This window comes from Acanthochromis polyacanthus, chromosome 20 (genome assembly GCF_021347895.1).
Source record: "Acanthochromis polyacanthus isolate Apoly-LR-REF ecotype Palm Island chromosome 20, KAUST_Apoly_ChrSc, whole genome shotgun sequence".
Lineage (NCBI taxonomy): Eukaryota > Metazoa > Chordata > Actinopteri > Pomacentridae > Acanthochromis > Acanthochromis polyacanthus.
The window spans coordinates 21,027,800-21,053,123 of record NC_067132.1 but is presented as its reverse complement, the minus strand read 5'-3'; the positions used below and the strand labels follow the sequence as shown (position 1 = coordinate 21,053,123).

The following is a 25,324-nucleotide window of genomic DNA, read 5'->3' as shown; positions in this document are numbered from 1 at the left end:
CTCTTGTGTGCCTCATGGTCTGGAGCGCTTGGCTTTCCAGCATTACTGCATGCAGTATTGATGCTGAGTGGTGCTGGCACCCAACACTGGGTGCTTCTATGTTTCCCTCTGCAAATCCAAACGTCATCTCCTTACACTGAGTGGGTTGAGTCACCGCCGCCTGACGCACATTGGCGTTCGCTCCCATTCTTATTTAATTATGCCAATTAAAAGACAGCATCTCTCCAAACCTGGCTGACAAGGGTTATAGTCAGCTAATTAAACACATTAACTGCAAATTGGAAGAATGGCAAAAGTAGTTCAAGTGAATTCAAAGGGCTTCACACTGAGACTGAGCAAACATTTATTTAATGCTGTTTAAAATTTGCTTCTTCTCATTCAAGACTTCTCATGCTTGGGAAAATTAGACAGTATGAAGTTGCGCCCCAGTATTTTTATCATTATATATCAATGGTGCAGTTCGGGTAAACGGTGCAATTGAAGGTAATTGAAGATTCAGTTGATTGTTCTATTGTGTGCTGGTAGTTATTGATCTGTTAAAGAAGACTGATAAGATGAAGAAAGGGACATTCAGTGCTCCCTCCTTGGAGAAAGAAAGAGATAATGAAGACCATCTATCAAGCGAGGCGGCGTTGTAGAGGCTAAAATCTGGTTTTCAAGCCCGATGCCTGCTTTGCAATAAAGGACACGCTGAGTCTCTCTTTCTCCAGATGTCTCTCACATACCTCACAGGTATATTTATTGATCTGCAGAGACATCAGCTTTCAAAATAACGTGTCAGGTAAAAAGTGACAAAACAGAAGGCTCTGCCTGTGCATGTGTGTGTGATGTAGCACAAACATCAACAGCCGCAGAATCATGACTGCCGGCAATTTAACGATCGTCCGTTTTTGGCGTCTGAGTTTGATGAACAGATGTTGTAGAAGTTCAGAGATATTGGTCTGCTGTGTCGTCACTTATGATCCAATATTATGGCATTGCCTCCAGTTGAGGGAAATCCTCCTTGCATAGTTGGAAGTGATTGACTGCTGACCCTTGACCTTCATTATCTGCCGAATGTACTGTATCCTGGAATCAGCTGCAAGTGAGGCTCCAGCAAACGAGACAGGGACATCGAGTTCGAGTGATGGATTACGGGTCGATATGAAGAGCAGATCACTGTGGTTGGTACTGAAGGTAGGGGATTGCGTCAGATTACTGTCATAGTTGTACTACCGCACAATTCATCACCTCCTTAGATCTGCACCGGAGTCGTCAGTCACTGTAATTAATTAGCTACCTCTCCTTTTTCTCCTCCTGGGGGAAGGCTGTGATTGAAGAGGAGAGGAAGAGAGGGAGACTGGGAGGAGAACAGGAAAAGTTCTCAGTGTGACTACATTTTTCCTGTCTTAATCTCTGCATTTTTAACACACACTCATCTGCAATGTTAACGTCATGTGGGAGTCACCAATTTACTGCTCATGCAAGGTGCAAATACAGAGGTTGCAGGTGGTCTTGGACTCTTTAATTAACACCACCAACTCTTAATCAACACTCCTTTTAAACCCGAAAAGGTTGGGGCAGGGGGTTGAGAAATTAGCCTAATTGTTTTATATTTATCTCCACTGTAAAATCTGTTTGCATAATGAATTGAAAGATGAGGGCCAACTGACACTGAAAAGAGGCAACAAGTGTATATCTTGCTCACAGTGGTGGATGTAATTAAGTGCATGTACAAAAAACAAGCAGACAGTTTTTAACCCTTTGTACTTTAGTTGAATATCTCCATTTTACATAGTTTTAGGTTTCTAATTTAAGATTTCGAAAGTAGGACTTTGATTTGTGACGGACCATTTCACATTGTAGTTTTCCTTCTTTTTTAACCTTCTTCAAGATGCTTCTTCTATGCTAATGCCACCTCTTTCCTCTACATATTTAACAAACCTTCTTTTCACCTAAAATAATCCATATTCAAACAAAAATCCTTATTTACAGAACGACAAAGGGACTGAATGAAAACTGTGCTTGAAAAATAGCACATAAGATGGTTTGATGTTTTATATTTTGGGGGAGTTGTTATATGACTGTTTAGATTGAGTGATGCATAACTTGATAACATCAATGAATTATTAAAATCTTCATTCATTTTAAGTATTATTTATTAACCACACCTTGTTTATTCCACTTGCGTCCATATATTGCAGAAGTGCCTGAAAAGCCTAACACTGTAAATAAATTATTTCCTACCAAAACAACAGAATGCATAGGGTTGCATGCACCCCTCCTCGTCCAAAAAAGTAATTTTAAGGTTAAACAAAAGAAAAGTGGCTGACAGCTCATGCCCTGCACTACTGCACTTTGTGAAAAGTCGTTGTAAATACTGAGAGAAGTTTCACTGCCTACTATTGATTGATGCACCGTGAATGTAAGGCATGAGAAATAGTTGGACGAAGTAGGAGTGCAGAATTGCTGCAGCAAACTCAACCTTCACCTCCTGGATAACCTTCTCAACTATACAGGTTTTAATCTGGTCAAATTATGGCGCTGTGATCCACCACGCTGCCTGGATGTTATAGACATCTTGTGCACAAAATACAGGCCTAGCTGCAGCGCTGTTGCAGTTGCCTGAGTCTAAAAATGAACTAGATAGATCAGCATTTCAATTCATTCTCATCATTTTCAATAACTAATGAGAACAAAAAAGAGGAGCCCATCCAAGGAAGTCAGTTCAGACTACTGATTTTTTCATTAGTGTCTATCTGTGGTGGTATGGTTCTGCTTTGGGACCAGAACGAATCCATAGAACAGCTCAAATGTGCACTGTGATGTGAAATATTCAGTTCAAAAACGTGGGAGTATTCTCCATCTGTACCTCCCATCTGACTTCACGTAGATGTAGTTTAACATGTACACATAATGGAGATGTGATGTAACATCATTGTACTGTGGCGTGGTGCTGTGTTAGCTTTGCAGCACTCGCTACTCAAAGTGTAGATGCACAACACCCATAGGAACAAAGCAGCTCTTATCTTTGGACATGAGCAGCATGCATTATATAATCTCACATTACAAACGTTTGACATTTTCAAACTTTCTCTCTGTCTGTCCACACGTATGTAAGAGACTATAAGCAGCATTTAACTTACACCAAAGTGATGTCCTGCAAGTAAAGATTAAAAGCTTTTACGATTTTGTTTATTTCTGTTGTCCCGTGATGCAGGAGAACACACACACATTCACACGATTCACAGGAAATCGTCTGGAAGCCCAAAGTGCGAAGCGAAGACGTTGTTGCGGTGAATATTGTATGATGTTACTGAGGGCTGGTTCAAGCCCCAGTTCCAGAAAATGGCTTGCTCTTATGGTTTCTGCTCCCACTTGTCCTGGCAGCAAACCGCCAAAATATCACACTCTCTCTCTCTCTCTCACACACACACACACATACAAAGACACACACTCACACACAGGCAGGCAGCCGAGACCTATCAGCTTCCGCTCATGCTCCTCTCCAGTTTGCCCACTGTGCCGCTCCAGCCCATTATTATTGATGATCTTTTTAATCCTGTGGAAGGAGACCGAAGTAAGGGGCTGTCCTTTGATCTCTTCTCTTTGAACCTCAAGTGGCTGTGGCTGCTTTTTGCCTGCCTTTCTGCCCACTCAAACTGGCACATCCACACACACACGTCCACCCCGCGCAATCACTCACACAGACATATTACTATTGCCTCGGACAGGCATGTTGGCCTAGGCATCAGCTCCTTTGGATCGGTTTAACAAAATCTGGAGCAGATCCTCTTTCTAAAGCTTGGGAAAATCCATAGCAATCGGTTAATGTGAGGGTTTTACTGCCTCTAAGCCCTGGCTCCTCAACCCCACGTCGTCTCCAGTTAACGTATTCATCACCTCTTCACTCTGCTTTGTCTTCCCCTTACTTGGCCTCTCACACAACAGCTAGATCCCCTGCTTTTCACAGCAGCGGCTGGAAGTGTGGGTAAATCAACCAGTTGTTTCGCTGAGGAGAATAATTGACCTTCAATTAGAAACCGTATACCCACAGATCTTAAGGCTGGGAATTTTGCCATAGTTTCTGTTTCTCTTTCTCTCACCCTTGGTTTCCCTGGCTCACTGACCTGCTGTCAATTATCCAGCCTCATTTTCCCAGCATCCATTTTTCAGAGCTGCAGAGGGACTGGCTGAAAAGAGAGGCTTTCCTCCCTTAGCTCTCCGTAATAGGTTACAGGATAATGTTTAATTTATGGCTGTGAATTTTCTTCGGCCCCGTACAGAGACGTTGTGCTGAATAAAGCATTTCTTAAGTAAGCATTGAAGGCTTGCTTGAGGTACATATTGCTGATGGTCTTGTCAAGCACTCTGTGGAATAACACCTCTTCATTTAGTTTTCTGACACAGCTTTGACACGCTTGCATGGGTTTGCACTGTACTTCTCTATCTGAAACACCAAAACTAGAAAAACACAATAAAATACTTTATTATGCTTTAGATTGACTGCGTTTTGAAATAGGGATTCTCAGTTTAAATGTGTTCCAAAAGAACAACTAAACATAAATTTCTAATCTCTCTGAACCACTTTTATTCCAAATAGGATATCCATCAATTTATTTAAGAACCTATTTTATGCTTTTTGGATTTTTACCTTTTCCTTTAGCATGTTATAGCTTTTATTTGTGAGTAAAATCTCTTCAAATGTCCATTTGATGTGTAGGAAGTCTACATCAAATGGAGTTTTTCTTCTGTTACTTATTTATGTCATCATGTAACACATTTGCATAACTTCTGCCTGACAGCTAATTTGGCACAACCTCAAACAAAAAATGTACAGCTTCCTCACAGTTCGTCATTATTTCTTTATTAGAGTTGCTTCTATAAGGCTACATCTCTATACTCATAAATCTGGGATTACTGTATGCAATTAACAGTAGCTTACTTTAATCAGGCCAGCTGTCCAATCAAAGCAAAGTTAGCTTTTCAGGAGGGAGGTCTTAAAGAGACATGGCGAGAAGAGATGCTCCGGCAATGTTTGGTACAAGAAAAAAATATTTTTTGAACATTAAAGCATGTAAACATGTTCCAATAGACCCCAAAATGAAAATTATAAACCTGTAAATATACATAATAAGGGCTCTTTAAAATCACTACCTACTAACTACAGGCTTGTTCTGAGTTAGTAGACCAGAACAGAGTTGGAGACACCGCATGAAAAAGACATTAATATATGGACAATATTGAAAAAGATAGAAATAATTAACAAAGGAAAAGTTTGGGGAAATGTGCTCCTTGGCTGTCTTCCCGATCTCTTGGCAAAAAGTGGTTTTCCAAACTGCCAGACTTTTCCTTTAGAAAGAAGTATTTGCAATTAGCAGATATGAGCTTTCACTGAACACAGCTTTTAATACAAGCAGATATGAGAGATATCCTGAAGTTTTAAAATAGCAACTTCCACACTCCCTCACTTGCTTTTAGTAGTAAGTACAATGCATTAGAAGTTAGTATCAAGATGTCATCAGAGAAACATTTTCCCAAATTCAGTATATAAAGGCTCATTTTAGCCTGGAACACTAATCTTATTAGGGATCTTAATGCAGTATTTTCAGACTTTGCTGTAGTGAAATCTTATGGCTCTTTTATATTGCCAGCTCTATATTACAGCGGATTACCAGAGGCTGAAGTAAAGCCTGTACAACACTGCCCCCAGGGGCTCAGAGTAACACACCACTGCACCTCTGCCCCTTCTTCCTGCTGAAGCTGTGTGAGTGGGAGGATGAAAAACTACCAGACACTTTGACCCAATTAATAACAGTCACCGCCATCACTGGCACCTCTCCAGGAGTTCCGTTCTGAGAGAGCTCGTGAGAATAAATATCCGTGGATTTCCCAGTGGGCTCGGCGTAAGTGGCAGGGATGCAGATCGCTGAAGTCTGGCCGAATCAGGATCAAGCCGAGCACTCAACCGGACATCCCCCTTACACCTCCACCAGCCCACGCAAATATCCAGGAGCAAGGCAGAAATTTTGTTTGTCATATGTCAGGGTGACTCATATGTTATACAAGGGAAGGAAAATGCCGCTGTAGGGCTCTCTGTGTGTGTTCTCGTATGTGATTTGTGAAGGTTCCCCCTGGAGGTGGGACTGCAGGTGGAGGGCCTCTGTGGCAGCATTAGGTTTGACAAAGCTTCCAGCACTGACCACTGAGCAGTGCTTCTTTGATCCACGCTGCTGCAGTCGCTTACTGTTGATTCGGCCATCTGCTTGCCTGGTGTGTCTTTTAACAGAGGGTGAGAAGTTCAGAGCAAAGTCAGGTTGAAAGGCACACAGAGTGTCACCGGTCTGTCGGAATGAAGTTCAGCTTTTGCATTGTTGCCATGCATTCTGGCTCATTTCTATGATTTCAAATAAAAAGGATTAGATACAGATGACAGTTATACATTACTGATATTCTAACATGTATGCCTCACCTAAAGAAACAACACAATGATCCTAAAATTGCTGCCTCCTGGGTGTCAACATACTAAAAGCAAAATCAGCTCCACCTCTCTTTTCTAAACCACAAGGTGGCACTCATCAGACTGCCTCCGTTTATCATCCACATATTCTATTTGGCTGAATATTTTTGTGCATATAGTTTTAAAGTTACACAAAGAGTCGCTGCAGTTGCATATGCAAGTATTCCCATACATCATGCTGCAGATTTACATTTTGTGCATCAAGTGACTTCCAGAAGTCAGCTACTGAAACTGATTTATAGTCCAATGTCATCTGAAGTGTAACGCCACACATGAAATGCAAAATATAACAATAACAACATAAATAATTCAATTTTCGTTGGTAGAATCCAGAACCATTTATCACTGTCAGTAGCTTGGACACTATATTAAACAATAAGTTATTTATTAGGGGAGACTGAGGCTCCCAGTTAAGACACCAATGTCACGCACATTAGAAATTAAATATTATTATCAGATTTCTGCAGGTAGAGTTGCATTTAGTAATATTTAAATGATTGAGCTTAAATCACATCCTAACTGTAGGGCCTTGACCCTAACATTTAAACTTGTTAGGTAAATCTTGTTTCGCTGCTGTGAAGCACTTTAACTCAACAGCCGTTGTTTTAATGCAGTATATAAACAACAATGACTTATCTTAACTTGACTGAATCAGGAAAAAAATATCTCCAGCTTCTCTAATGATTATTAGGCAAAACCTGTACAACAGGCGTTTAATGTTGATAATTTTGTTTAATCAATTTCAATATAGTGAAGTAATTCCAGCATTTTCCAAAACAGATCAAAAAGTTGTGTAAAAAAAAATCCAATAAATGCAATAAATTATACATTAAATATGATGTTTTGCCTCTTTAAAAAGTTCTAAATTCCCACTATTTGAGCAAAAGCTTTTTTTTGAATCCACTGTTTTGTGCAAAAGCTGGGAATGAAAAGTAATTCTCCTTTTATCACTCAACAAAAGGAGAATTACAATTACAATTTATGAGAAGTCAGACATGTTGGTGCTTAATAAATAGAGCTACAGCAAAAGAGCCATAGCTAACTGGCTTGGAATCAGCGAAACAGCTGTTTATTAAAACCGTAAGAAGAAAGCACAGCACGATTCCACTAAGAGTTTCTTCCTCTTAAGTGGTCACAGTGGTCTTACAATTATTTCCAAAGCTTTCATATTCTCACCAGAATTACATACCAGGCAGCATGAAAAATATTTTTGAACAATGATGAGAACATGATTTCTTGGGATAAAATGATCTGAAAATGTAACTGAGCAATAGATATATGGTTTTGTTTGTTTAGAGTTCTTCCTTTTCTTTGATTTATTTCAGATTTATTCAAAGTTGCGCTCTAAAGTACTACATTTAAACACAAAAAGTAAATACCTAAAAATATATTTACGGGATAGTGTAATGAAGAGCCTAATGAGATATGGCATGCAGCACCCCCACAGTCCAATTAAAATCCAAAATACATGGTTAAAACTGCAATGAAAGTGTCTGAGATGAAAGAACATACTTCCTTTAACACCATCTTTGGAAAAAAAAAAAAGAGTCAGACATGCATACAAGATCCTCAAGGATGCTTCATGTATTTTATTTTCTATTTACTACAAACTACCACCTTTGGGTAGATAGTACAGATTCTGCAAATGTAAGAGAAAAACTGTCTTTTATTTCTATCACAAGATTGATTCTTGATGTGCGTAGCCAGTCAGTGTATATGTACATAAGGGATGCTTTTACACATGGTTTTATATATGTATGGCTTTATTCTGTGCCTAGAGGTGTATTTTTTGTTGTAGTAACTTGTCTGTAGCTGTACAGAGCTGCACTACTGCCTGAGGCAAATTTCCCATTGGAGACAATGCAATATATCTGAATTTATTCTAAAATAAAAAGGCAAACACCTCAATAAATAACACATAGAAACAAATTAAATATGGTTTTTTAAAAAAAAAAATCAGGTCCCAAATTAACACGAAATAATTCATTTGGAGCGTCTGGATAAATTATATCTCCACTGCGCAACCCAGACATTTAGGAAAGCAGAAGGGGGAGTTTAAGAGGCAGTAAAGTTTTCATGAGCTCCGTAAACGGGACTGTCCCACCCTGAATCATTATTAAGCCCGGGAGGAGGGAGGGGAGGCATCAAGGCGCGTCCACATCCTGACATAAGATCCAATATCGTCAGAGTGAAAGAGGAACAGAGGCAGAGAGCAGGACTCTGGGATCTGATCTGATCTGTGCGCCGCGGTTCCTCCGTTTTCATGACTCTCCTCCAGTGTCTGTACGGCGCGCTGCTCGGCATGTGTGACTACTGGATGCGTCTCTGTGAGTAAAAGCACTGTTGTTTGCGTGTTGTTTGTGAGAGGCATGATGAGCCGATGGAGAGATGCGTGAAGAGAGGCAGACGCAAAGCAGCAGCCTTCAAAATAAAAGCATGTGTCGCCTGTGGAAGCAATCCAAGTACCAAAAATAAACTTAACACATCGCAGATCTAACGGAAACAGAAGCATCCTCAGTTTATTTTGTGTAAATGTCTCTAAAAGCTGGCGATTGTTCCCACAGTAGAAGCTACATGCGCAACAAATGGTTACCACGAACACTGAACAGCTGTGAAGTGCGTCAGTAGCTTTAACTTTGAAAATTCATACCGGAAGTTATTTTATTCTCACTTGCTTGACGCTGAAGAGAGCCTAACTATGTTTTCTGCTTATTCATGCTTCACATATAAACGTAACGTTCTTTTATTGTCTTTGAAAAACACGAAAATACTAACAACACCAATGACAGGACCTCATTAAAAGGATTAAAACATGATCATAGACTGATGTCATCTGGAATCCAAAAAGAAAAAAAATACCCTGAAATATTTCTAAACTTATCAAAATGCTCGATTGGTTTCCCCTCTATGGAGTCAAATATAGTTTATGATTTGTGATGAGCTCTTCTCACTGCTATTAAATAAACTTCCAGCTGACTCTTCAACTAGTTTTCCCTCCAAACCGGACTCCATGTGAGCTGCCATCATGTTAAATTAGCTCCATAATATTTGCTTTCGGACTCCACACATGGAAGTCGGGAAATACAAACAGCATCAATGACAGGAAGTCATTCAAATTATTAAAACGTTATAATAAACTAATGTCAAGAGGAATCCTGAAAATACATTTTATCTTGAAATATTTCTAAACATATTAAAATGTTTGAATAATTCTCCCTCTGTGGAATCCTTTATAGTTTATGGTTTGTGATGAGCTTTTTACACTGCTTTTGAATAAACTTTCAGTCGTCTCTCTGGCACTTTAGAACTGGTTTTCCCTCCAGACTGGACTCCATGTGAGCTGCCATTATGTTAAATTAGCTCCATATTATTTGCCTTTTGGCCTCGGCACATGGAAGCCGGGAAATGTTGACCGTCTTCCAGCTGCCGGTTTATTTTGGTGTATTTCTGACAGGTGTGGCCTGCATTTCACAGAGGAACGCCTGGCACAGCATCACAACACACTCCTCTGCAGGGTCCAGATATTTAGGTCAGACTAAGGGCCCCTCTGGAGCTGGAGTCCATCAGGGTTCATCTCAGACTCCTGTGCTTGTTAAAGTGAGCATCCAGAGGGCAGAGCAGAGCCTTCTCACAGGCCTCATGGGAAAGATCAGTGGTGCCACTTGCCAGTCTGAGGCCTGCTAGTGTAGATGGAGGGTCACTAACACCCGACTGGTTGACAGATGAGCAGTCTGTGGTCCCATGTTTCTGTTTGACCATCTGCGTATGAGTGAGTCATGGCCTCGCTCGCCAGCTATGCCTGCTCACCTACCGTCTTTCTATTTTCAGATGAGGCTCAGAGACCCTCCTGAGCACAGTGTGAACTGGACACACTCACATGTACAGTACACACATGGACCGGTGGTCCAACTAGGCCACAGTCATGTGGGATTATGTTACCATCATGTAAATGACAGGAAATTCTAAACATGAGCTAATGAAGGCTCAGCTGTTGACACATTCATTCAGAAAGACTTTAGTCACAGTGACACCTAATTACCAAGTCCCAATAAACACACAGGAAGTTAGAAATTGAGTTTGTGTACTATATTCGTTCATTTTTGTCATATTTATGCATATTTTAACTAATGTTTGCTGGTTAATATTTAACAGTGCACAGCTTAAATTAACAACTTAATCAAAATGCTTTAAACCTAATACAGTGTGCTTTCCCTGAACTTACTAGCTTTACAGTTTCTATATTTTATGCTTTTATTACTTATTTCCTATTTAATTTCTGTTCTCATGCTGTACAGTTTTATGTTTCCCAGTGGAATCCCTCTGCTTCCCCTCCTGTACTTCACCCTGAGGGATCATTAGTTTCCCTCCGTTCACCAGTCATTCACAAACTCATTCACAAACTCATTAGCATTTGCTCAAAATTCATCCTGCAAAATTATTTTCTCCAGGGAATAGTTACGCAACTGTATTTTTTGAAAGCGTCAGCTGTTTAAATGTATTGGCATTTAAACTGAGATGTGCAGTAGGGGGTTTCCGGGAATGATTGTTCCCACCAGCTAAGGTCATTTTAAAGAGCAGAATCATTGCAGAATAATATTTTAGTACAACAAGGAATTTGTTCTCATCCACCTTCCAGGACCTTTAAAGCACACTTATAATTAACACATTATGTCTGGCTTGTACTAAAAGCACAGCGTAAACACAATAAGTTGTGGATATAATGAGGGTTTTCAAGCCCAAAAAAAATTATTCTCAGCATAGTGATTTTTCTGAAGTCTTTGCTGGTTGCTTGGCAACCACACAGCAATGACGCCACTCCAGTACCTTATTTTACTCCTTTGTGGCTTTCTGAAGTTATTTAAATGATACTTCAGTTAATTAAGGTAATCAAGTAGCTGAAAACATTAATATGTAAAACTGAGCATATCGTCTATACACGTTAAAGCCACTAATTATATTGTTTACATCCAAAACAGCTTTGACCTGGCAGGTCATGTCACAGGATTTCCTTTGGGGGCTTCCTGTGGTGTCCAGCACTTGAAAATTGGCAATGGATCCTTAAGGTCCGATGTTTTGTGGGGTGGGGCTTCCGTTTATCAGACTTGTTCCAGCATGTCCCATAGAGGCTCAGACAAATTGGGCTCTGGGGAGTTTGGAGGCAGGGGGAGCACATGAGGTTCTTTGTTATGCTCCTTGAGATGTTTCTTGAAGTCCTACTGGAGGATGGCTACTGCTGTGCAGAGGTGCCATGTCCATGAGGAGAGTGATGCTTGGTCTGGATCAATTTTAATCGTGTGGTACGACTAAAATTGACATCCGCATGAAGTTACTTTGGTCCTAGACCCAAGGTTTACTAGCAGAACATTGTTGTATTGAAAGGAATCAGAATGGTTTCATTGCCGAGTAGGTTTATACCGAGAAGGAATTCGACTTTTGTGTCTTAGTGCATAACAGGTAGCAGTAACATGTAGGTGAAAATAAAAGTGTTGCCAGTCAGTTAGTATTCAGTGTTGCAAGAGAAATAAGAAGCAGAAGTCAGATTAGCAGCAAATTAATCGCCCCAAAATGTGCAAGATTACGTCATATGTAGTGTGAACATACTGAAATGTGCAAGAGGACAATAATAGTCTTATTTAAAAGCCTAGTTTTAATGTAACACAGTCAGTGTCTGTGGTCGGGGAGAAGGGGCAAAGTGTCAGATGTATCAGAGATGAAACAGAGATATTAACTTCTATGTATATATATATAGCACCTTTTAACCTTAGTAAGGTTCTACCATGTGTGAATGTTTCTCATTCACACCTTCACACAGCAGTGACGTCAGAGTTGCCATGTGAGATGCTCACCTGCCATCAAACTGTCATTTTACATGTCCAGAGATATTTGATTTTTAAGGCAGACTGAAAAATAGTACCCTCACTTGAACATTTGTACGTCTGCTAGTTGTTAATTTAACTCTAATGATGCTAAGACTCTTTTAGTGTGAACTCTGTTAAACAGAGTAAGCATCAAGTATATTTTTACATGCTAAATTCAAGTGGAGATTGCAAAGATGTTCTTTTGAAACAGATGCATTACTCACATGTATGTTCCAAGCTGAGATGATGTTGTAGTTTATGAGTTTAGAGCCATCTGGGAGCAGTTTAATGTAGTGGATAGCACTTTGTGAACTATCTCCAGTTGCCTGAGGTTCATTGTTGCGATCCTCTGTGCGACTTTAATTCTCTCTGTCTCGTTTTCTCACTTCAATTCAGTGAAGTTTTATTGGAGCATGACAATAATTGGCAGTGCACATTCCCAAGTATCTCCTTCCCTCCCTCCCCTTCTCTCAATCATGTACTCTCCTGTCAATTATCCAGTCATATTTTCCCAGCAACGCTCACTTTTAAAAGGTGCTAAGACTTCAGCTGCCCCCTTCCGTCTTTCACTGTCTCTTTTATGAAGCAATTATCCTGTTCACGCTGAGCTTACAGAACATTTGCCAAGTGAAAGGCGGACACTTTTACTGCAGTCAATTGGTGAAACTATGAGGAGTCCAGATTTTACTTGGGATAGAGATGTGATGACAGAACAAGCAGCTCATAAACGCAGTCTCTCTGAATGTAATGACGAGGGGAGGCTAAACAGCAACAATAAGTTCTACTCAAGTAGAACTGTCGTTTAGTCGTCTGACTCAAAGCTTCAGGAAAAGTAACAATGCAGACAAACAGAAGATCCTTAACGGCTTCGGCTGTGTTTTGATTAGTTTTTCTCCTTAAGCTGCACAATCTAAGCAAACAAAAGTGTCTGTGGATGTGATACTCCAGAGTTTACCTGCATATTTAGGCATCCTCCAACAGCTTAGTGTTTCTTAACTTACTTTCAACTTCCCTCTTTCATCAGCCTCCTAATTCCTTTGTACTGTAGGCACAGTTAATTCCAGATTTCTAGTAATCCACACGATAAGCTCAGCAGACACCAAAGTACAAAGATAAAGAGGTCAGGTGAAAATATGTTCGTTAATTAAAGCAGCTAAGCGCGAAGATGTGAAGCTCTATGCAACCCCACTGTGCTTAAACCTACCAACTTCTTACCAACACGTTATTGTTTCCTGTCTCTGAACACACATTGCATGTTTTTACCTATGTTGAACTAATTACTAAAACACATCCTTTAAGTACTTGCAAGAACTAAAAGCAACTGCAAACACATACAGGAGAAGAGTTGTTTTTTCATCTGTCATGGGAAGTAAAAACGAACATTTTATGTTCCAGTTCTTATTCCCCTTCTCTAAACTGACACAGTTGGATGCTACAAGCACTCCTGGGATTAGCATCCAAAAAGTCCTTGAAATAGCTTTTGTGGCACATTTTGATACAGATTCTGTTTGTATCTACCCAATTCATGATGCAGTGTGAAGTGGCTAATAAACGTGTTCTGTAGTAAGTTTCGCTTTCTCCAAGAATATGAATGACGCGACAAATAGACTCCCTGCCTTTGCAAACACTGAATTTCTGTTTTTCTTATATAACAGATTGTGCATGGTTGCTAGTAAAAAGACCAACAGAACACAGTGTTGCCCACTTTCTGATTTCCTCTATCACTGAAATGGCACACTGAGCTCAAGTGATTTTAATCTTCCCGTTTACACAGTTTCAACATTTATTTGTGCAAAAATGGCATGTGAAAAATAGATTTCCCTTCAGAATGGCAACTTGAATTTATTTTTTGCACATTACAGCTGTCACAGTGAATGGAGCTCCCATAATACTGACTGAACTGTTAGTGAACATCAGGAAAATATGCGACCAAATTATGCTCGACAAAAATGTAAATGCAACTTGTGATATTTTATTCAATTCTGTCTATTGTTTTCAACATAAGCATCTAAGTATATCTCTACAACTGAATGGACGCTATTTAGCAGCCAAATATGCACTACTTTATAAATGAGAATGGATTCACTGAGGGTGAGATCATAGACCAGAAATCACAAGTCAGTGTGTCCAACATTTGCCGCGTGTGGTGCCTCACATCTGCGACACAGAGAGTTAATGAGGTTGTTGATCCTGGAATGTTCTTTCACTCTGCCTTTGGCAAAGTTGGCAGACATCGCGGTAGACAGGATCGCATTGTTGGATCCAGAGCGTCATGTGGCAGATTGTCTGTGGTACAATACTGCCTGAAATGATTTTTTTTCGACAACAACAAATGGTGGAGTTGTAGTGCCTGGCTGTAACTGACATACCGGCATCCTGCGTGCCAAAAGCCTATTCCCATCTTTGTCTTGTCGTCTGTGGCTTCTTGTCATCTGAATAAAGCTGCATTTAAGGTGCTTTGTTTGTATAGTCAACAGTCAAAGGAGTGTCTGTGTACTGATCATGCTGTCACTTGTTGAACAGCTCAAAAATGTCTGTTTATACTTGAGTAAATTTAATATTATTATAACCATGACAATAGAAATTACATTTTTAACTTTTTCTCAAAGTCTGAAAACAAAAACATTCCCAGGCTGCATACATTTTAGTTCAGTGCATCCAAGAAATGTATTTCCAGGAAATAGCCCTGATCCTGACAAGACTTTCAGTTCTTAAATGGGTATGAAAACAATTTTTAGAAGGTATTAGGTGAAAAAAAGAAACATTATTAGCAGATCTAAGGTGTAACATTTTCTAACCAGACCTTATTGTAAAAGCAGATGTGCAGTCATGTTGCCTTTGAATACTGAATTTGCGCTATAATTAGTTTTTCAGTTTTCCAATGCTAGCTTGTTTCCACTAGAGGGCGGTGCTGTCCTATTTTTACAATAAATCCCGATAATCTCATATCGCTTTACCACAGCAGTAGGTCCCTGTATATGGGGCAACTCACAAGTTCTATCCTGGGATTACTGTCAGATATTATTTTAGGTGCCGTTTGTGTCTTATCAACACTACCAGTGTGTTTGTGTGCTACAAACATAGAATATGAGATAGGGGAAATGAGTGATCAGTGTGTGAGATACTGAACCCCTGAGTCATGACTGACATTCACGCTTTGCTTGATGTATATGTGCCTCAGAGACACGGAGATCAAACAATATTCGCTGAGGACGTTGAGCGGGAATGCACCTTTAAGCTCCGCCAATCCTTCCTGCCATCCCTGTTCCTCGGTTACACACAAACACACATGCTAGTATTCTCCATTTCCTGCTGTGGCGTTAATTACAGGGACAGATAAAGCCCTGTCTTAGCAACGTATGCCTCTGCATGTGAACTACACCTGTGTGTCAGTGGATCAAAGCTGCCATCCTCTAAGGTGGAATTATTATTCAAAGAGGGATGTAAATTAAACAGCACTCCGGTGTCATCTGTCTCTGAGATTCTCTCTCTCTCACACACACCTGCATAATGCTGTCATTCCACCGGCTTTGATGGTGCGAGTAGGTGTGTTTGACAGGAAACCAGGGCTGGGTCAAGACATGTGGTGACACACTGGGGCATGAACAGCACACACATGTGGAACAAAAAAAAAAGAAGGGGAAAGATGTTCTCAGTTGGCAGCTGTACTCCGATTGGGCTTTTGAGCATGAGGGTGTGTGCACGCATGTGACGGTGACAGAGTGTTTGTGTGTGGCTTCTCCTCCATATGCAGCTGCGGGATCAAGCCCGAACTGGGAGCTCGATGTGGGTAAACTGTGATTTGGCTATCTCTCTTCCTGGAGGAGATAAATCCTTGCCATGCTGGTGTGTCAGCCACTCAGTAATTACTTCATCCTGTCACGACTGTCTGAGAATGCAAGCCAGTGGGAACTTGCACTGTCGCTCTTTCATTGACACAAGGGAAAAACACTCAGCATCTCTTTCATACAGCTCAATGTCAGCTTAAGAGTGTTAGTCACCAGATAAACAGATCCAGAGGAATTGAATTCAGTTCAAAAGTTTTAGACTAGTGGGTGTTATTCCAACTTGTATGGCTGCAGTTTAATTCGCCGCTGATGCCTTTGAGCTGCTATCTTCTTCTTTCTTAACTTAATGCACTTCTAGTCTGTCTGATGTCGGAGCGAACATTCAATTTGAAGTGGCTCTTGTGATCCTCATGTAGGAAAAAAAGCGACTTGCAGTATGAAATCTTTCACTAGATGTCATCATAGCCTCACCTGCTTTGAAGCCCGTTAAGTTTTTCTCAAGTGGTCCAACTTGTAATTGTTGAATATGGCCCAAATAATGACGCTCTGATGCAGTGTCATCATAAAACAACTCACACAAATCACTTGCACTCGTAGGCACTTGCTGAATGTTTGTGAAGCGATTGCTATAACATCTAATCAATCATGAGTAATTCTTGTGTATTTCCATGACCTGGAGTAACAGTGATTTCCTGCCTGTACATGCTCTACAACAGAAGAATAGTCAATAGGATAAATCTGCAGGACTGTGTTTTTAGTGACTGCTAGGTATTTATGTTTACTTACGACTTAATTGGCCCCAGCTTGTTAGGGCCTGGAATGCTTTGATTACAGCCATTTGAGGAGGAAGAGTGGCGTTTGGATATCTTTTGACACAGGAAGCGTGAGGAGGAGAATGTCATTCATTCCTCTTCTCTCAGTTTGGAAAAGAAGTTTAGAAAAGAGGGGGGAAAACTGAGAAAGGGGCACAGGGAGGAGCTGACAGGGCGAAGAATGGCTGCGGCAGTGCACCCCTGCTGCCTCGGCTCTGCTGCGAGAAACACACACAGCAGTTTCCTGTTGAAATGAAGAAATCTGTAGTTTACTTCTGAGGATTACTTCCCCAAATATCAAGGAGTAAACAGGCCATTTGGTGCAGCAGATCAGGTGGACAGGGGCTGCTCTGTCAGGTAGGGGCTGCCCCACTCCTCCCGTTTGTGCTCTTCCTGTCTGTGTTTTGGCATCAGAGAGAGCAAAGGAAAAGCAAAGCCCTGAAAGGATTTCCTCAGTGTTGACTGTGGATGATCCTCATGGCTCCTGCATGCTAAGGCTGGGCAGGGCAGGGCCTGCAAACCTAAAGCCCTGGGGGAATGAAAAACATAAGAGGGAGTGGGATATATAGTTAAATCTCCTCCAAAGGACTTTTTTTTTTTTTTACGAGGGAGGAAAACATCTTTTTATGCTCCGTTGTCTTGACAGAATATTGAAAGTTTTTAGACTCTGCCTGACAGCTAAATTGTGTGGTTGAGAGTTCATGTTGCTTTCACTGCACTGGAGGGGCTAGAAGACGTTAGAGTTACGCTGAGGAATGGTACATGGCTGTAAGTGGGTGGTTTGGGCTGTGCAGTGTGGGAGGCCAGGCCCCAGTGCAAATTAAAGACTTCTCTGTGAAAGTCCCAGACTCAGCTACAGTAATGTGTGTGTGTCTAAGTGACTGAGCCTGTGTGCAAGCGGCCGGCGGGGAAGAGACCCAACCCTCCCCTTTTTTCTCTCTCTCTCTCCCTCTCTCTTTTTTTTTAACCAGTCATTAAAAATAAGCCGCAACTCACCCCCGGTACATACTGAGAGACAGCGAGAGGGAGAGAAAGAATGCATCTCCTCTTTCTCCTCCCTTTCTTAAAGCTTTGCTGCTTCACTAACCAAATAAAACAGAGAGGAAAGAAGAGGAGGAGGAGGAGGGTAGAGGTTGTGTTCAAGGGGGTCTGATTCCACTCAGGTTTTTAAGGCTCAGACCCCTCCCCTGTGTCAAGAGTAGCTGGAGTTTTTTTCTCCCTCTCTGTCCAGGAGGAGCAAGAGAGGGAGAGAAAGACATGAATGGGGAAAGGAATGCACGAGACAAACGAGTGCTCTCGGCAGGAGAGTGGGAATGTTGGAGAGGCCATTGTTCCTCCCCCACTAGATTCTGCAGGGGAGTGGATGTAAACACACAGGAAGAGAGGGAAGAGGGGTGTGAAAAATCACACCTGAGGCAGATAGAGCTCTGTAGCATCTTCTCACATGTTTAGATTTATCCTAAAAACAGGCTTTTTGTTTTATACGTTGCTGTGTGTGTGCAGCCAGTGCCTATAGCTGCCATCTCGTCTTTCCCTTCACCCCCTCCGCTCCTTCAACAGGATGTATAGGGTCAGAGGGTCAGGACTGGAAACCACAAAAGACAGTATGCACCAGTGTAGCCTGGTTCTTGTTCCAAATCCCCCCTGAGCCTCGCTTGTACCTCCTGCCTTTCTGTTTCTCCCTCTTTTTTTCTCTCTCTCTCTCATTTTCCTCTTCCTCTCTCTTAACTTTCCATCTCCTTCCCTCCATCCGTCCTCCCCCGCCTGCCTCGTTCCTCCTCTTATATAGGAGATACAGAAGGCCTGACGTTTGGTTTTGGGCCCAGATGGCTTTAGTGTGCCTCTGGCAGTGGATTAGTCCACCAGTGTCTGCTTTCGCCTCCATGTGCAAGTGGTCAGGACAAAGAACGTCAAGCAGGGGGAAAGGGGGAAGGAATGCGAGGAGAAAAAAAACCCAGGACTGTGAAACAACACCCGACGCTGATGTTTCACGGCATTCCTGGAAGCGTAAACTCAAAGGCTTGTAAAAACTGCCAGCCAGCTTTCCTGTTGCTTTTTCTGCCCAGTCATTTTATGAATCAAGTTATGACTTTTCTTTTGCCTGTTGGGAGTTAATCCCCAGGGAGCTTGTACATGCAAACTTTGCCTTTTTTGTAAGTGGAAAGGAGAAGTGAACTTTTGACCACATTCTGCAGCATTTATATGTAAATAGCAGCTGCAGCAGCAGTGATCCTTCATGTAATGACATGACATCGGCATTGTGTTTCAGCCCTCAAGGCTGACTCCGGTGTGTGTGTCCTTCTCTTGTTTTTTTGTTGTGCGTCTGTTTGCTATTTTGTCCCAGAGTCCAATATTCCCCAGACTTGTGGTTATGTTTTCCAGTACTTGGCTGTAAGACTCTCAGTTCTAGTGGTCAGTCGTGTTTTATCAGGCAGCTGTGTTTAGCACTTGGAGACAGTGTGGTGGCAACATTGCTGTGTTGTTGTGGGTATTTTTAGTTTACCAGACACTAACCTAAGTGGCTTGTGTTATCCACTTGGCAGTACCAAATACTACCATCAAGACTCTGCCCTCTCTTTCTCTTTGACTTGAGTTTAACAAGTTCCATACTCTGAGCCCCATGTAGACCGAGACACTACTCAATCACAAATCCACTTAAGATCGACTGACTTCCCTCAGTTACATGATTCTGTTTTTAGGTATGCCAGACTTGTTACAGTTGCCCATGCTGTCATTGCCGGCACGTCTGATGTGTCAGTCCACACAGTGAGCCAGTCTCCTCTTAAAGTATCAGTCAGTCGGTGAGCAATGCTGTGGGAAATGAGTGCAGTGAAAGCATGCGTGAGATCTGTGGGCATGTTAGCTTTAGTGTTAGGGCTAATGCTCAGGTTTATGCCCCACAAAGCAGCTGGAATGTACAGGAACTGAAGTAACAGGGATGGAAAACTTACCCTCTGTCCTATCCTCATTCTTCACTCCTCTTTCTATTATTCTTTCCTTCCTCCTCACCCACTCCTTCTCCTTCTCCCCTTATGTCGAGCCACTGTGCTCTCTGTTTCAGCCCCCTGCAGGCAGATCTTTTGGACAGAAACAAAAGGCTGATGTGTTTCTTCATGTGGTTGTGGACTAGTCAGAGTAAAGCCCTTGCCAAGGAGGAGTGAAGAACAATGGAGACGGCCTGAAGCCGTCACAGGGCAGGTCTAATGAGAAACCCCCTTCATGTAAGAAAAGTCTTCAGGAGATTAGCCCACATACTTCAAGCACTGCACAGGGAGGAACTTGGAGATTACATATTTATACCAAACCTAGGATGATTATACCTGATAGTGCAACAAATGTCATCCAGCTGGTATTTACAGTGTTGATGTTAACAAATGCACTGCTGTTAGAGTAAATTCTAGTTATTTTGAAATTATATATGGACATAAAACAATCACTGCATATTTTTGGACTTGTGTAACTTCAAACTACTAGATCTCCCAGGCAGTGGGGATCTGAAATACACAGCGTAATGTGATCACTAAGGGCAACATCCTGTTTTGAAAATGAGCTTTTTATTTCCCGCCCTGTTGGTTTTTAACTCTCGTCGTATCTGTCGCTGCCTGTCACTGATTGACAGGGCGAGGAGAGCATCAAGCCATAAAAGTGGAATGCAGGTAACCAGGCTCTCTATTTGAACTTGGAACGCAGGAAAGTGGGTTAAGTGAAGTGAATCTATTGCCTAACAGGGAGCAGCTGCCTGCCAGATTTAGCGGTGGCTGACAGTTGTAAACACACTCTTATCTAGTGATTCAGGAGACACAGGCCTGCCAGAGCAGTTACCCGCTGTTGACACGGGTTTCTGTCAGAAGGGGCACACTGAGCACACGGCTTTGTTGATAGCACTGTTGGTCTGAGGACACCGGAGGCATATTTAACAAATGTTTGCTGCTGATATGCATGCTCATGTTTGACTCCAGGAAAAAAAAAAATCCATTTAAATGCAGAAGTTGGTGCAGGATGTTTACACCTCCGGTACCATTTGCACTGAAAACTGCCTCCCCAACAAGCACTCGCACATGCTAAATATACCCCTTTAAAAGGCACTCCTTCCCCTCCTGCTCACACAGACATACAGGCGCACACAGTGAGCTATTGTGTCTGAGAGTTCAGGCATCTGGAGAGCAGAAACCCTCTCTGCTGACCTCTGACCTCTGGTGGCTGAGAGTCACAGCCTGACAGGGAGGTTTCAGAGCGACTTTCAGGTGACTCAGAGGGCTGTTAGAGGACTTTGAAAGCACCACTGTGTGTTGTGTAAGGTTTGTTGAGTCTCTGCAGCTGAATGACTGATAAGTGATGAGCAACAAACCAGCTAATGTTATTTTAGCACATCTTTCTCATTTTTTTTTACAGTAACTCAGAGTAGCCTAGTAGAGGCGATGTTGAGTTGGGATTTGGATTTTGTGCCTTGTTGTTGCTCAGTGTCACATCATATGTACCTTTCAAGTTATTGTCAACCCGTGACGCTGTCCCAGAAACACAGTGACAAGCCTTGTTTGACAAGGAGCCAAGACAAACTGGTTGGTAGAGTTCTGCTTTCAGCTGCACAAAGCCCAACGCCTCAGGGCTAGAAACATGACTGGATATTCATTTACAACTCGGGAGCACTCAGTTGCCCTCACTGTGCTGGTAATCTGGTGTTTATTTGATTTTTAAGTTGTGCTAGCTGCGAGCCATTATTCCTGCTGTGCTTCCTTGTTGGCTGCTGTTTAGGTGAGTGTCAGTGAAGCTGCAGTGTACCCTGTCAAGGTAAACAAATGGCTAACAGAAGCTCCCCTCTTACTCGCTGCTGGTGCGACGCCAGGCCTCCCTGCTAGCTTCATGTTGCCATGTGTCGCCATGGTGACGCTATCACAAAGGACTCCAGCTGGTTCTCTGTGCATGATGGGGAGAGAGATGGACAAATGGACAGAGGGAGCAGACGGAGCCAGGCAGTAACTCTGATTTACCCCCGTTCCTCCTCCTCCTCCTCCTCCTCCTCCTCCTCAGTCTTGTTCAGCTCTTGTTCTCTGCTAGCTATTCTGTGCCCCCCCCTCCCCCTCCCTCCCTCCCCTCTGGCAGACCCTCATCCCAAACACAGTGCAGCTGGGCTCAGCTGTCAATGTTCCCCCATACCGACCACCCCCTGTCCTGCCCTTTGTATTTCTTTTGGATAGTGGTAGATTTGCCCTTGGCCCCCGCACGAGGGAGCCCGTTCCTGTTAGTTAGCCTCTTAAACCAAACCGTCTGCTCTTTGAAGTGGCCTATCACACAGATATACAGATCGGAGATTACAAGGTGGCTGCCTGCCTTCAATCTGTCCACTAACATGAACACGGTGATTAAATGAAAGGAAGCAGCGTACACCTATGCAGACACACTAATGGGACGCAGTGATCAGCAGAGCCAAGGAAAGAGGTGGCTCACAAGTCTGTTTTTGTTCTGAAGGCGGTAGAAATGAATGAGACTTTGCTTTGTCTCAAGGGAGGGATGAGGGCTTTCTTTGATATTATCAAGCCCAGGGGTGGGGAGAGTGCTCTGCCAAGAAGAACTGCTATTCACACCAACTTGTCGGCATGGGACTTTTGAAGCATTTGTCAAAAGAGGGATTTGGCAGAGAAGCACTAGAGTTTTGTCATTCACAACCTGCTCTCTTCTTTGAGGATGACAATACTCACAGTAGGCTGCAGCTACCTCCGTCAGGGAGGAGAGATGAAATTCCACAACCCCATTTCCATTTAGTGTGGAAATTGTTCCCCCCTCTTTTCTTTTTTTTTTTGCACACAAGAGAATACGAACCATGTCTTAGCATGTGATCAAAGCTCCATTAACCTGATATTACTTCGACAGACAATCTCTTCTGTGCGCTTGTCAGTGTTTATCTGTGGTTGCTGAAGAGAGGTTTCCACATTCCTTCTTAAGGGTTTGATGGAGTCCTGCGTCACATTCCTGCTTCACTCTGTCCTTGACAGTGTGTGTGGGAGGTCCAGGCCAGTGTAGCTGTCTAATGCTTTCATGGCTGTGAGAGGATCAAGCTATTTTCTTATCATTGCTGTGGAAACTGGAAACTTGGCCTCTGTCTTATCAGGACAGTTGTTTTAGTCCTCTTTTTTCTCCTCACTATTGTCAGACGAGCGTGAATGAGAGGATCCACTTTGGATATTTTATCAGTTTTTCTTTTTCTAACGTAAAACTCAATGTTTGATGAGACGTCTTGCATTCAGGTCACAGGCCGGTTCACTGCTGACAACAGCTCCTGATGGATAGAGAGCATATCAGTAGCAGGAAGTCTGCAGTCTCCCTTGATGGGGAAAAGTTGAAATGTTAGGCTGGGTTGTGTTCATGTTACTTGTGTGTCTCTGCAGGCCTGTGTGTGCATACATGTGTGTGGGCATGCTTCAACTCCTGAGTGTGTTTACTTAACCTGTCTCGGCATTTGAAACCCCTGTCATTCTCCAGTGTGTCTGGCTCTCACAGTGACAGCTAGGTGGGACACTGCGCGTCGTCTAGTGTTTCATACAGTGCTTTATTGAGCGGATGAAAACCCTTTTTAACCCTTCTGTGGGCCTGAGAGGAGTCTCGCACATGTATACCATCATCCAGCATGCACATACGCACATGTGCGACTTTTAGATGACTTCAGGGGATAGGAGCTCTGAAAGGCCTGACATTCTATCCTTTGAACCTCCACAGTTGATAGGGGCAGGACCTCGGCCTCTCCCTCTGTGAGTGCATGTGTGTGTTCACTGTGCATTTTTTGTTCTCTTGTGGGTTCATACTCTGCGACCTTTCCAAAGATTAGCCCTGGATGTCGATCATATTCCCCAGACATCTGCGAGAAGTCGAGACAGTGGTGCATATTGTGGCATGCTTGGATGATTTAGCCTCAGATGGCTTTGGCAGTAATTCCTGCATATACAGTATCTCTCTAAACAAATACACATGACATTTAGCTGGAGAAGGATATACAGTAAGTCATCTTTTTTTGGCTTTCTTGTGGTTTTGCTACGGCATCATCAAAGAGACAGATCTTGTCCTGGATTGTCCAGTCGCTGCCTGTTGAGGCAAGAGGGAAGTGGGAGGGCGGCAGATGACTTTGACAAACCAAAAGGATGAAGTCAGCCCTCTATACACCTCCAAAGTTCAGACCTCTCTGTAGCTGTCAGTTACATAGCAAGACACAAAGCAAACAAGATCCTGCTCTAATAGTTTTAGACATGGCTGCATGTGCTGGGTGTGGTTAGCAACAGTTGTCTGCTGCACACAGAGCCCCGATCTCGCCACGGTAGGATGTTTGTCTTTTGTAGGGATTAAAGAGATCCAGGAAACCCGCTGTCCTAGTTTTTCTGCAGAGCACAGAGAGGGCGACCCAGTTTTGATGATAGGACCAGGCCAGGAAGGAGATTCCAAGCCGTAATGTAGTTAAGAGGTGGCTGGTTTTGTCTCTCAGTAGACAGGCTTGTGTTTTTCTTCTTCTTCTGTTGACATGTTTCTATAGACAGGCCTCTGAGTGAGTGTGTGTGAGAGACTCCATTGTCTGTGCAGGCCCTGTAGCTGTAACATGAGAGGGAGCAAGTGCTGACAGCAGGAGGGAGAATGTTGCTGAGCTGAGCTGTGATGATTTTAGATTAATACAAAGCCTTTAGAGTGCATTGAACTCTTCAGCTGACTTCGGCAATATCACTTAACTTCTGTGCTTAATTCCGCATGCAAACAAAAGCAACACACGTAAGCTGGCACAGATAGATCGAGCACGTCAAAGTGTTCTGTATGTGTACAGTCAATGCGTAGAGGGCTTAACCATCTAGATCAGTGGGTCAAGTGGCTGACATACTAATCCTATTGCTAGATGCGGCTCTGATTTGCAGAACTTGCCCCTAATCTACTGTCCTTTTTTACTTCAGCACAGAGACCTAAGACCTCTGGGTAAACTGTCATTTTCTCTCAGGCTGTGAATGAATTATATATAGAATATATGTTAAAATGTAAATATGCATTACATTGTTTTCACTCACGGTGTTGTCTGCGTGTTTAAGATCCTCTATGATGTCAATACTTTCAGACTGAGGAGTTTTTTTTTGTCACATTCTTAAATAGTATCTGCAGTGAAATGCAACGTGACTGTTCCCAAGGCTGTGCAGGAAAAAAAAGACAGTATGAAAAGGACAATTCTTTAAGAACAATAGAAAAATAGGAATCAAAATCAAAGATCTTTTTCGATGAATTGTTTTTGCACTTTCATTAGGTTTATAGAACAGGTGCAGAAAAGAACAGGCTTCTGTATGTCTTAGAATGCAGCTCAATAGTACCTTTCTTTGGACCCTGACCACACCCCTGTAGTTTGCAGCA

The 25,324-nt window shown here is 42.4% G+C and overlaps 1 protein-coding gene across 3 annotated transcripts in view; it reads left to right on the top strand.

The window, feature by feature from the left end:
• Positions 1-25,324, top strand: part of dlgap1b (discs, large (Drosophila) homolog-associated protein 1b) — a 98,951-nt gene that overhangs the window by 63,593 nt on the left and 10,034 nt on the right. The window lies entirely within an intron of this gene.